Genomic DNA, 14,025 nt, shown 5'->3' with positions numbered 1-14,025 from the left:
ATTCTTTGCCAGTCCCGCCGGCGTAAATTGGAGTAGGTCCTTTACCGGGGGGGACCTGGCGGCGCGGGCGGCCCCTGGGGTTCTTGGGGGGAGTGGGGGGATCTGGCCCCGGGAGGTGCTCCCACGGTGGCTTGGCCCGTGATCAGGGCCCACCGATCCGCGGGTGGGCTTGTGCCGTGGGGGGAGCTCTATCCTTCCGCACCGGAGGCTGTACCGGCCCGCCATTCCCGGTGCGGAAGCAAACTCCTCTGCGCATGTGTGGGGATGATGGCAGCACACGCTGGCGTCCCGCGCATGTGCCAACTTGCGCCAGCCGGCGGAGGCCCTTCGGCGCCATTTGGCGTGGCGCCAAGCCCCTTTCCCGCCGGCTGACGGAGCGCAAACCACTCCGGGGCGGGCCTAGCCCCTGAAGGTGCAGAGGATTATGCACCTTTGGAGCTGCCCGACGCCGGAGTGGCTCATGCCAATCTGTCCCGCCGGTACCCCCCGCCCCGCCGGGTAGGGGAGAATCCCGCCCTTGAATTGGGTAGCACTGTGGCTTCACAGCATCAGGGTCCCAGGTTCGATTCTCGGCTGTCTGTGTGGAGTCCGCGTTCTCCCCATGTCTGTGTAGGTTTCCTCCGGGTGCCCCGGTTTCCTCCCACAAGTCCTGAAAGACGTGCTGTTAGGTGAATTGGACATTCTGAATTCTCCCTCTGTGTACTCGAACAGGCTCCGGAATGTGGCAACTAGGGGCTTTTCACAGTAACTTCATTGTAGTGTTAATGTAAGCCTATTTGTGACAATAATAAAGATTATTAATAACGATTATTCTTGGACCATAAGACCATAAGAGATAGAGGCAGAATAAGGCCATTCGGCCCATCGAGTCTACTCCGCCATTCAATCATGGCTGATATGTTTCTCATCCTCGTTCTCCTACTTTCTCCCCATAACCTCTGATCCCCTTATTAATCAAGGACCTATCTATCTCTATCTTAAAGACACTCAGTGACTTGGTCTCCACAGCCTTCGGCGGAAAAGGGTTCCACAGATTCACCACCCTCTGGCTGAAGAAATCCCTCCTTATCTCAGCTTTAAAGGATCGTCCCTTCAGTCTGAGATGCAAATGGGTCATTCCGACTTATTTGCATTTATTTCCATGCTCCGCTGGTGTGCGGTGTGGAACTCGATCATGCCGCCAGCAAGGGGTCAGAGAATGGCTTGGGCACCGACCTGATTTTGCCCCAACGCTTGATTCTCTGTCCCATCGGGGAAATAATTCTGGGCATCCCGGGGGCAGAGAATCCCAGCCAAGATCTTTGGCATCCACATAAACAGCTGTCCTACCCAAATGATGACAACTCTGGACTGAACTCTTTTCAGTTCACAGCTGATCAAATTATCTGAGGTAATAGTGGAATGATATGAAAGAAAAGTGTTTATTGTGTTATTATGCAGGACATGACCGATATGCGTATAAATGACGTTATAGGCAAATGAAAGAAAAGAATAGGTTCTATTGCTGTAAATGAAGCAGGAGTGAACCACATAGTGTAATTTCAAAACAATGTCAATGACCATACAAATTAATGCTGATAGAATCTGTATTTGTTCTGCACAGCATATTTGCACAGGTGAATACTTCATCTAGCAAATGTTTTCAGCAGTGACAGGTGCAAGAGATTGTCTTGCTGTCAGGCACACAGTGCCTGATTGAGAGACCCAGCATTGGGAAGGTGGCCACTGAAAGCTTCCCCTGCCCTTGATGCCAATGGGTCCCCACGACCCGCATCCCACCCTAATACATTTGTGGCTGGATCCTTCACTGATCCTGGGCCTCTGGTGGATGCAGTGCCAGGAACTGTTACCACTGGCGCTGTCTGCAATGGACAGTTTCCAGATTCTGTTTGGTTGACAGCTCTCATAGGGCGTGACTTCTGACCTTGGGGTCCTTGACCCTAGGGAAGATCCGGCACTGCCTTCCTCAAAGGAGGTAATGCAGGGCTCTCTCCGGATCTCCAACTGTCAAACAAAATATCCATTGGCTTGATTAAATTCTGCCCAATGGTTCTACTGCACACTGCTGTAAATTATCGAAGAAAAACTTATTGCCATCCCGAGGAAGTCCCAAAACTTCACAGTCAATAAATTATTTTGAAATGTAGCCACTGTTTTTACAAGCATGACAATGAATTTACACACACAAACTTCATAAAATAGTATTTTAGACAAATGGACGATAAATCTGTTTTATTTCGACTGATGTCAGTTGAGGGTTGAATGTTGGCCGGGCTACCAGGAGATTACTCAAAACCATAATTGCCTGCTCCTCCCACCTTACCACAAGGCGGACCAGTTACAGAACATTACATGACAAACAATTGTGTATCTGAGTGCCTATGGATGCACTCTGCATAAGTGGCATGGTATCTCATCACAAAAAAATGTATGCCCATTGCCTCTTTCTGCCTGAAGACAGCAAGCTAGACATTTTATTATACTACTGTCAGTTGCCGTTGTGGAGTAGCTGCTGTTTATTGATCTAATTGGTACAGAGTTATGGATATATGAGTGTGTGCTCTCATACCTGACACTGGAGGCAACACTTTTCATCTGTCACCCGCAAGTCTCAGAATTTCTTCAGCAGCTGCATGATCAACATATTGCTTCTACCATTTTGAAAGGACCAATAAAGAGGAGCTTGTGTTCTGCCAGACAGCTTCATTTCCTGGGTCTCCAAGTTGAATGATACAGACAAGCCTTACTTAACATCAACTGTTTCATCAATGGCTTTGTGTGGGAATGTCAGCGAATAGGTATACTCAGAATAAAGCAGATTACCTTTGCAGAATACAAAACGTGACGGGTCAATGTGAGCCAGGGTTCTTCCACCCTCCTAACAGACCCCCTGGCAATAATAAAGATTATTATCGTTATTACTATTTCCACCACAGACACGTTTTGTGCCTTGCTCCTGGATCTCACATATAAATTGGAGGAAGCTCTTTGAATCTATGCCGAGAGTTCGTCGGCGGGATTATCCGTTCTTGCGACTAAGTGTTGACGCCGGGGCAGGATTCGTGGACATCCACGACAGCAAAACCGCCGCCACACCTCAACCGATTCAGCTACTGTGGAGGGGCTAGCACCAGCATCACATGGAACACAATCGATTCCAATGAGAAATGGTGCCGAATTTGCCAGATACGCGATTAACACTCAGAAGGCCGACAATCTGCAGCCGTAACTGCACACTTCACTCCCCACACACATCATCCCAGCCAAGAAGATGGCACTGGTTGTGCTGGGGCACGCCCATACGGCTGATGGGTTGGCTGGGGCCAGAGGCAACCTTGGGGGGGAGGCCTGGGGGGACACCCACGTGACCCATGTCCTTACGTTCACAGTGGGTTGTCAGTGGTGTGCTGGCTGCATTGTTGCCTTGCAGGCCATGGCACTGGTGTTTCGTGCCCGTTCCCCCCAACCTCACAGCCCACCTCCTGACCACCCCACCGCTACTCCCCTCGGCTCTGGCAGAAGCCTCTCAGTCAGCGACATGACTGTCAGCAAACCATGCTGAAGTTGGATACTTTCCATACATCCTCTAACACCGCAAGCAGCCACAGTGCCTGTTTCACGGTTTTTAAAAGCACAAGTGAACCTCGCCGTCGGGAATTCGGCCCATCAGATGCGGAGAATCGCAGAGGCTCCAGAGATTACCAGGTCGGGCCCGCTAATGATATGCCATCTGTGTTTACTGTACGTGTGTTCTGGAACACATTAGCGGCACTGTCGAGGCGACGGAAAATTGTGATTTGGCGTGAAATCGGTGCTCGCCGCGATTTTGCCGTCGGAACCGATTCTCCCGATACCGGCTTCAGCCGATGGAGAATCCTGCCCCTGAACTTTGACTAAGAACTGTTTGGACACAGGTGCCCAGTGCCAGAAATTTCATCTGCAGTCATTGAGAAATGGCAAGAAAGCCAAAAGTGCCATTTGCATGGCTCTTCTCAGTAAAATCCCAAAGAGTCATGTATTTGACTGTGCTGGACTGATAGTTACAACGATTTTCTCCACAATTCCTATCCAATAAGTGAATAACTATTCCATTAAAATATCTTCCCTACTTACGTTCCTTTGTCTAATAGTAATTATTTGACATGTATCTGCTGAGCACTACGTCAGACAGTTTCTAAAGGAATGATTCTAAAACTGTCGTTATAATTACACATTCTTCCTTTAATTTCAACATTTTACAAACTCAAGGCTTTATTGATAGGGTTAGGTTAAATTTGGGTTCTCCAAAGATTTCACATGAGGTGCCACATTTCAACTTTTTTCTCACTCACAGGCCCGGTAAAACTTTTGGAAAGATACGGCATTTGTAATTTACCTTGCGATTAATCAGAACAAAAAATGTTCATTTGATAAAGAAGCTACAACTGAGACGGGGAATTTATTATTAGCTTACTTTCTTGTCAATGTATCGAACACTGAGTGAGTCAGATATCTGGCTCTGACCACTTGTGCAAGCAAAAGCAAAGTTTGTTTGCACACTTGATGCAGTGATGCAGGGCGCAATCAAACAGCCACACTGCACCTGAAAAACAGCTCGCCGTGGCACAGCATGGCAGATAAAAGCCGGGAGACCCTGCTCCCGGGATGTTCCCAGCTCGCAATGCTCACGAGATCTAAATCTTGTGAGATGTTGCGATGTAAATCCCGCCCATTGTGGGTGGGATTACTTTTTAGCAAATCTGCATACCAGAGTGAGACAATTAGTGAGACAATTAGTCTCACTCTAATGTGCAGGTACCTGAGGTACCCTTCACCTCAGAGAACTTGAGTGAGAGCAGTTCAACACTGTTTTCTGCAAATGGGGACCTGAAGGCTCAGCATCGTTGCACACTGCCCTCAAAGTGACTGTGGGGGAAATGAGACGGTCACCCACCTCCTTGTGGAATGTGCCTTTGCAAAGAAGGTGTGGAGAGAGATGCAGTGGTATTTGGCAAGGTTCATCCCGAGCAGCTCTGTGACACAGGATTCTGTGCTCTAGGGGCTGTTTCCAGGGACACACACCGAGCCAAACATCAACTGCTGCTGGAAGGTCATCAACTCGGTGAAAGACGCTCTTTGGTCTGCCCGAAACTTGCTGATCTTCCAGTGCAAAGAATTGTCCTCGACCGAGTGTTGCAGACTGGCACATTCCAAGGTCCAGGACTATGTGCTGAGGGACGCACTCAAGCTTGGGGCAGCTGCCGCCAAGGCGCAATGGGGAAAGACCACTGTGTAAGGTCTTACCAACAAATGTACACCGAGGGGCTGGTAACAGTGTAAAACCCCTCGGTCTGGGTCTTCAACACTCCAATGTATAAAAGAAACATGACAATGTAAATATTTAAGAAAGAATTGTAACGCAAAGAGGGACATGTGTGTAATGTCATCCCAACTGAATGGAAGAAAGTCAAGGGAATGTGTAACTTTGATGGAAATGTACAGTCAAGACAATCCGAAATGTAATGTTTATTATAGATTTTATCAATAAAGTATATTTTTTGTAAAAAAAAAACTCATGGGGTTACCCAGGGAATCGGCGGCCCCATTTGCATGCTCTTTGTGCAGGGTGGTTCCCTGGCATGCTGGCAGTGCTAGTCTGACACCTTGACAGTGCCACCTGGGTGCCAGCCTGGCATTGCCAAGGTGCCCAGGTGGCATTGCCAGCTGGCAGGGGCACTGCCAGGGTGTGAGGTTGGTACTGTGAAGGTGCTGAGCTGACATTTTGTGTGTGCGAACGGGCTGGGGTGCCCTGCCTGGGTGTTGGGAGAGTGCAGGGGACTCTCCCATCGTGGGTCTGAATAGTGGGGGAGGTTGGAGGTCACTTCAGGGCGTCGGAGATCGGGACGCCAGTTAAAAAGATCTCCGAGGCGCAGCGAGCTCCAGGAAACATGCAGCTAAATGTGCTCACTATGGAACTTTGTTCCCATTTAGTTGAATCAAGACCATAATGTGTGCTGCCAAGCAGCGCAATGAATTGAAGAGCATGTTTTGATAGATATGGAGACGACTCTGAGGAAACAAATTGCCCATATGTTGGACAATCTTGTCATAAACTGCTTGTGTTATCTTCCAGTTTTGTCAAAGGGCTTTTGTTTGAAACATCAACATGATTTGTTGAATATTTGAAGCATTTTTCGTTGTACTTTTATGTCTTTTTATACATTCCTGAACAATATACGCATGCCGAAGGTATTCAGAAGACCCAAATATATTTAATACTGGAGTTTAATCGGTTAGTGCACACTTGGTGACAGTGATGTCCTGGCAGAGTTCCATCAAGGCTGCTGGGTCGATTGCAGGGAGATACTGCGAGGTTAAAATCCAGGTTTCTATAAACTGTTGACGGGCATTGAGGTTTCTGGAAACAGCTGAAGGAGTATTGGGGATTCTGGAAAGAGCCGAAGGGCATCGGGGTTTCAAGAAGCAACCAAAGGGCATTGTTGTTTCTGGGAATAACCAAAGAACATTGGGGCTCCTAGAAATGGCCAATGGGCATCAGGGGTTTCTGGAAACAGCAGAAGGGACATAGCAGTTTCTCGAGACACCCAAAGGGTGTTCGGAGTTCTGGAAACAGCCAAAGTGTGTCAGGGTTTAGGGAAATAGTAGACGGAGTGTCGGGGTTTCTGGAAACAGTGGAGGGAGCATCACAGTTTCTGGAAACAGTAGAAAGAGTGTCAGGATTTCTGGAAACAGCAGAGGGAGCATTGGGATTTCTGGAAACAGCAAAGCGAGTGTCATGGTTTCCAGAAATAGCGGAGTGTGTGTTGGGCTTTCTAGAAACAGCAGAGGGACTGTTGGAGTTTCTGGAAACAAAAGAGGGGACATGCACTATTATATACAACTGTGTTCCCTAAGACACCCAATATACCAATATGGATTAACAAATTGTTTGTTATTCTTGTTCGTAAATGCACATGTATGTACATACAATTGTTAAATTATACAGGTCTCTTTATGGTACACATTCTCATTGTCTGTTCATCTGGATGATGTTCCTCTTGGGTCAGTCCTGTGGCACTTGTTCCCATGGTAACTGTTGCTGTTTTCTATTTCCATTGTTGGAAATTGTTGGTGGACCTCTGAGATTGATGGTCGTTCCATACTCTCTACAGTCGGTGAGAACCAATCTTCCTGATTAACCGCCTGCAGTGAAGGAGCAGTTTCACTGGTTGTGATTGCACTGGTGTATTTGGTGGCACAAGGTGGGATAGCAGAATATGTTTTTGGGAGCAACTCAACAGCCAGGGGCTGGTGGCCAAGATGGGGCAGGCAAGGGAGCTGAAAACAACAGATAACAAGCTACAAAAAGGGAGGGGGGGGGGGGGGGTAGTTTAAGATGGAGGGGAAATTTGCTGACTGAAGTTGTTGAACTCACTATTAAGCCCAGAAGGTTGTATAACATGCTTAATCGGAGGAGGAGGTGCTGTTCTTCCGGTTTGCACTGGGCTTCACTGGAGCATTGCAGCAGGTCAAAGATGGACATGTGAGCATAAAAGCAGGAAAGTGAGTTGAAATGGCAAGCGACTGGTAGGTCTGGGTCCTGCTTGTGAATGGAGAAAATTTGTTCTGCAAAGTGTATTCGTTTAGCCTCCCCACTGTAGAGGAAACTGCACTGGGAGCTTTGAACACTATAGACCAAGTTGAAGGAGGTGCAGGTGAAATGCTGCTTCACCTGAAAGGAATATTTGGGACCTTGGCCAGGGAGGAGGGGGGGTTAAAGGGGCAAGTGTTTGCTGTGGGAAGATGCCGTGGGAAGGGGGGTAAAGATTTGGGTCCAGAATACAAGAGCAGGGATGTACTTCTAAGGTTATATATGGCTCTGGTCAGACTCCATTTGGAGTATTGTGAGCAGTTTTGGGCCCCATATCTAAGGAAGGATGTGCTGGCCTTGGAAAGGGTGCAGAGGAGGTTCACAAGAATGATCCCTGGAATGAAGAGCTTGTCATATCAGGAATGGTTGAGGACTCTGAGTCTGTACTCGTTGGCATTTAGAAGGATGGCCCCCCCCATCCTTCTATTGTATTGTATTGAAATGTGATCGTATTGAAACTTACAGGATACTTCAAGGCCTGGATAGAGTGGCTGTGGGGAGGATGTTTCCACGTAGGAAAAACTAGAACCAGAGCACACAATCTCAGACTAAAGGGGCGATTCTTTAAAACAGTGATGAGGAGAATTTTTTCAGCCAGAGGGTGGTGAATCTGTGCAACTCTTTGCACAGAAGGCTATGGAGGAAAAATCACTGAGTGTCTTTAAGACAGAGATAGATAGGTTCTTGATTAATAAAGGGATCAGGGGTTATGGGGAAAAAAGGAAGGAGAACGGGGATGAGAAAAATGTCAGCCATGATTGAATGGCGGTGCAGATTCAAGTGGCCTAATTCTGTTTCTATGTCTTATGGGTCACTGGAGGAATGGACCTGGATGTAATGGAGCACGTCCTCCCTGCCAAATGCTGATGCAGAGGTGGGAAAGGGAAGATGTGTTTAGTGGTGGCATCATGCTGAAGTTGGTGGAAATGATTGAGGATGATCCTTTGAATGCAGAGGCTGGTGGGGTGAAAAGTGAGAGCAAGTGGGAGCATATCATGGTTCTGGGAGGGAGGGGAAGGGGTGAAGGCAGAGGTGCGGGAGATGGGTTGGACACAGTTAAGAGCCCCGTTCACCACAGTGGGTCGGGGAGGTGGTGGGAAGAGAGTGCGGGGGGGGGGGGGGGGGGGGGGGAGTGCGGTGGTGCTCCTCGGTTGAGGAAAAGGGCAGACATATCCAAATACTGTTTTCAAAGGTGGCATCATTGGAACAGATATGGCGGGGCCGGAGAAACTGGGAGAATGGGATGGAATCCTCGCAGGGAGTGTGGTGTGAGGAGCTGTAGTCAAGGTAGCTGTGGGAGACGGTGGGTTTGTAATAAATATAATGAGTAGAATTGGACTTAAGATAAATATATAGGCTATGAAAATAACTGTGAGATAGGAAGTATGGAGAGAGATTTAACGCCTGAGAAACTTGGAAGTACAGATATCTGAGAGTTTGTGTCTGAGCAGGACCCGACAATGGAATATTCTGTTTCCTGGCTCCAGCGAGTCACATTGTTGGGATCAGCCAGCTCCAGGCTGCAGCAAGGGACTAATATATATTAAAGGCTGAGGTAGACAAAAGTATAGTCCCTTGGGAATCAAAGGAAATAAGGAGCAGGAAGGAAAGTGGAATTGAGGCCAAAGGTCAACTTTGGTTAAATTGACTTGCAGAGCAGGCTCAAGGAACAGAAGGGTCTCTGCCTGTTCCTGTTTCACCTGCTCTAAACATCGGGGTGGCGTGGTGGTGGGCGGGTCAATTGCTGAGATGACAAAGGGAGGCAAGCTAATATCTGGAGAGGACCTGACACTGGGAGGATCATTGAAACCTTAAGTGGAGCTGACATAAGAACATAGGAACTAGGAGCAGGAGTAGGCCATCTGGCCCCTCAAGCCTGCTCCCCCATTCAATGAGATCATGGCTGATCTTTTGTGGACTCAGCTCCACTTTCAGGCCCGAACACCATAACCCTTAATGCCTTTATTCTTGAAAAAACTATCTATCTTTACCTTAAAAACATTTAATGAAGGAGCCTCAACTGCTTCACTGGGCAAGGAATTCCATAGATTCACAACCCTTTGGGTGAAGAAGTTCCTCCTAAACTCAGTCCTAAATCTACTTCCCCTTATTTTGAGGCTATGTCCCCTAGTTCTGCTTTCACCCGCCAGTGGAAACAACCTGCCCGCATCTATCCTATCTATTCCCTTCATAATTTTAAATGTTTCTATAAGATCCCCCCTCATCCTTCTAAATTCCAATGAGTACAGTCCCAGTCTACTCAACCTCTCCTCATAATCCAACCCCTTCAGCTCTGGGATTAACCTAGTGAATCTCATCTGCACACCCTCCAGTGCCAATATGTCCTTTCTCAAGTAAGGAGACCAAAACTGAACACAATACTCCAGGTGTGGCCTCACTAACGCATTATACAATTGCAACATAACCTCCCTAGTCTTAAACTCCATCCCTCTAGCAATGAAGGACAAAATTCCATTTGCCTACTTAATCACCTGTTGCACCTGTAAACCAACTTTCTGTGACTCATGCACTAGCACACCGAGGTCTCTCTGCACAGCGGCATGCTTTAATATTTTATCGTTTAAATAATAATCCCGTTTGCTGTTATTCCTACCAAAATGGATAACCTCACATTTGTCAACATTGTATTCCATCTGCCAGACCCTAGCCCATTCACTTACCCTATCCAAATCCCTCTGCAGACTTCCAGTATCCTCTGCACTTTTCGCTTTACCACTCATCTTAGTGTCATCTGCAAACTTGGACACATTGCCCTTGGTCCCCAACTCCAAATCATCTATGTAAATTGTGAACAATTGTGGGCCCAACACGGATCCCTGAGGGACACCACTAGCTACTGATTGCCAACCAGAGAAACACCCATTAATCCACACTCTTTGCTTTCTATTAATTAACCAATCCTCTATCCATGCTACTACTTTACTCTTAATGCCATGCATCTTTATCTTATATAGATATAGATATAGAGAAATACAGCACAGAACAGGCCCTTCGGCCCACGATGTTGCGCCGAACTTTTGTCCTAGGTTAATCATAGAATTATGGACAATTTGTCATGGCCAATCCACCCAACCTGCACATCTTTGGACTGTGGGAGGAAACCGGAGTACCCGGAGGAAACCCACGCAGTCACGGGGAGGATGTGCAGACTCCACACAGACAGTGACCCAAGTCGAAATCGAACTTGGGACCCTGGAGCTGTGAAGCAATTGTGCTATCCACAATGCTACCGTGCTGCCCTTAAGAAGTTAACCTACACTCCCTTATTCTACCCTAATCCAAGTACCTATCCAATAGCCGCTTGAAGGTCCATAAATTTCCGACTCAACTACTACCACAGGCAGTGCATTCCATGCCCCCACTACTCTCTGGGTAAAGAACCTACCTCTGACATCCCCTCTATATCTTCCACCATTTATCTTAAATTTATGTCCCCTTGTAATGGTGTGTTCCACCCGGGGAAAAAGTCTCTGACTGTCTACTCTATCTATTCCCCTGATCATCTTATAAACCTCTATCAAGTCGCCCCTCATCCTTCTCCGTTCTAATGAGAAAAGGCCTAGCACCCTCAATCTTTCCTCGTATGACCTACTCTCCATTCCAGGCAACATCCTGGTAAATCTCCTTTGCACCTTTTCCAAAGCTTCCACATCCTTCCTAAAATGAGGTGACCAGAACTGCACACAGTACTCCAAATGTGGCCTGACCAAGGTTTTGTACAGCTGCATCATCACCTCACGGCTCTTAAATTCAATCCCTCTGCTAATGAACGCTAGCACACCATAGGCCTTCTTCACAGCTCTATCCACTTGAGTGGCAACTTTCAAAGAACAATGAACATAGACCCCAAGATCTCTCTGCTCCTCCACATTGCCAAGAACCCTACCATTAACCCTGTATTCCGCATTCAGATTTGTCCTTCCAAAATGGACAACCTCACACTTGTCAGGGTTAAACTCCATCTGCCACTTCTCAGCCCAGCTCTGCATTCTATCTATGTCTCTTTGAAGCCGACAACAGCCCTCCTCACTATCCACAACTCCACCAATCTTCGTATCATCTGCAAATTTACTGACCCACCCTTCAACTCCCTCATCCAAGTCGTTAATGAAAATCACAAACAGCAGAGGACCCAGAACTGATCCCTGCGGTACGCCACTGATAACTGGGCTCCAGGCTGAATATTTGCCATCCACCACAACTCTCTGTCTTCTATCGGTTAGCCAGTTTGTTATCCAACTGGCCAAATTTCCCACTATCCCATGCCTCCTTACTTTCTGCATAAGCCTACCATGGGGAACCTTATCAAATGCCTTACTAAAATCCATGTACACTACATCCACTGCTTTACCTTCATCCACATGCTTGGTCACCTCCTCAAAGAATTCAATAAGACTTGTAAGGCAAGACCTACCCCTCACAAATCCGTGCTGACTATCCCTAATCAAGCAATGCCTTTCCAGATGCTCAGAAATCCTATCCCTCAGTACCCTTTCCATTACTTTGCCTACCACCGAAGTAAGACTAACTGGCCTGTAATTCCCAGGGTTATCCCTATTCCCTTTTTTGAACAGGGGCACGACATTCGCCACTCTCCAATCCTCTGGTACCACCCTGTTGACAGCGAGGACGAAAAGATCATTGCCAACGGCTCTGCAATTTCATTTCTTGCTTCCCATAGAATCCTTGGATATATCCCGTCAGGCCCGGGGGACTTGTCTATCCTCAAGTTTTTCAAAACGCGCAACACATCTTCCTTCCTGACAAGTATCTCCTCAAGCTTATCAGTCTGCTTCACGCTGTCCTCTCCAACAATATGGCCCCTCTCATTTGTAAATACTGAAGAAAAATACTTGTTCAAGACCTCTCCTATCTCTTCAGACTCAATACACAATCTCCCGCTACTGTCCTTAATCGGACCTACTCTCACTCTAGTCATTCTCATATTTCTCACGTATGTGTAAAAGGCCTTGGGGTTTTCCTTGATCCTACCCGCCAAAGATTTTTCATGCCCTCTCTTAGCTCTCCTAATCCCTTTCTTCAGTTCCCTCCTGGCTATCTTGTATCCCTCCAGCGCCCTGTCTGAACCTTGTTTCTTCAGCCTTACATAAGTCTCCTTCTTCCTCTTAACAAGACATTCAACCTCTCTTGTCAACCATGGTTCCCTCACTCGACCATCTCTTCCCTGCCTGACAGGGACATACATATCAAAGACACGCAGTACCTGATCCTTGAACAAGTTCCACATTTCACTTGTGTCCTTCCCTGACAGCCTATGTTCCCAACTTCTGCACTTCAATTCTTGTCTGACAGCATTGTATTTACCCTTCCCCCAATTATAAACCTTGCCCTGTTGCTCGCACCTATCCCTCTCCATTACTAAAGTGAAAGTCACAGAATTGTGGTCACTACCTCCAAAATGCTCCCCCACTAACAAATCTATCACCTGCCCTGGTTCATTACCAAGTACTAAATCCAATATGGCCTCCCCTCTGGTCGGACAATCTACATACTGTGTTAGAAAAGCTTCCTGGACACACTGCACAAACACTACCCCATCCAAACTATTTGATCTAAAGAGTTTCCACTCAATGTTTGGGAAGTTGAAGTCGCCCATGACTACTACCCTGTGACTTCTGCACCTTTCCAGAATCTGTTTCCCAATCTGTTCCTCCACATCTCTGCTGCTATTGGGGGGCCTATAGAACACTCCCAACAAGGTGACTGCTCCTTTCCTATTTCTAACTTCAACCCATATTACCTCAGTAGGCAGATCCCCCTCGAACTGCCTTTCTGCAGCTGTTATACTATCTTTAATTAACAATGCCACCCCCCCACCTCTTTTACCACCCTCCCTAATCTTGTTGACACATCTATAACCAGGGACCTCCAACAACCATTTCTGGCCCTCTTCTATCCAAGTTTCCGTGATGGCCACCACATCGTAGTCCCAAGTACCGATCCATGCCTTAAGTTCACCCACCTTATTCCTGATGCTTCTTGCATTAAAGTATACACACTTCAACCCATCTCCTTGCCTGCAAGTACTCTCCTTTGTCATTGTTACCTTCCCCACTGCATCACTACGTGCTTTGGCGTCCTGACTATCGTCTACCTTAGTTGCTGGACTACAGATCCGGTTCCCATTCCCCTGCCAAATTAGTTTAAACCCTCCCGAAGAGTACTAGAAAACCTCCCCCCCAGGATATTGGTGCCCCTCTGGTTCAGATGCAACCCGTCCTGCTTGTACAGGTCCCACCTTCCCCAGAATGCGCTCCAATTATCCAAATACCTGAAGCCCTCCCTCCTACACCATTCCTGCAGCCACGTGTTCAACTGCACTCTCTCCCTATTCCTAGCCTCGTTATCACGTG

The sequence above is a fragment of the Scyliorhinus canicula genome, chromosome 6 (genome assembly GCF_902713615.1).
Source record: "Scyliorhinus canicula chromosome 6, sScyCan1.1, whole genome shotgun sequence".
Taxonomy (NCBI): domain Eukaryota; kingdom Metazoa; phylum Chordata; class Chondrichthyes; order Carcharhiniformes; family Scyliorhinidae; genus Scyliorhinus; species Scyliorhinus canicula.
This window is presented reverse-complemented; position numbering follows the sequence as displayed.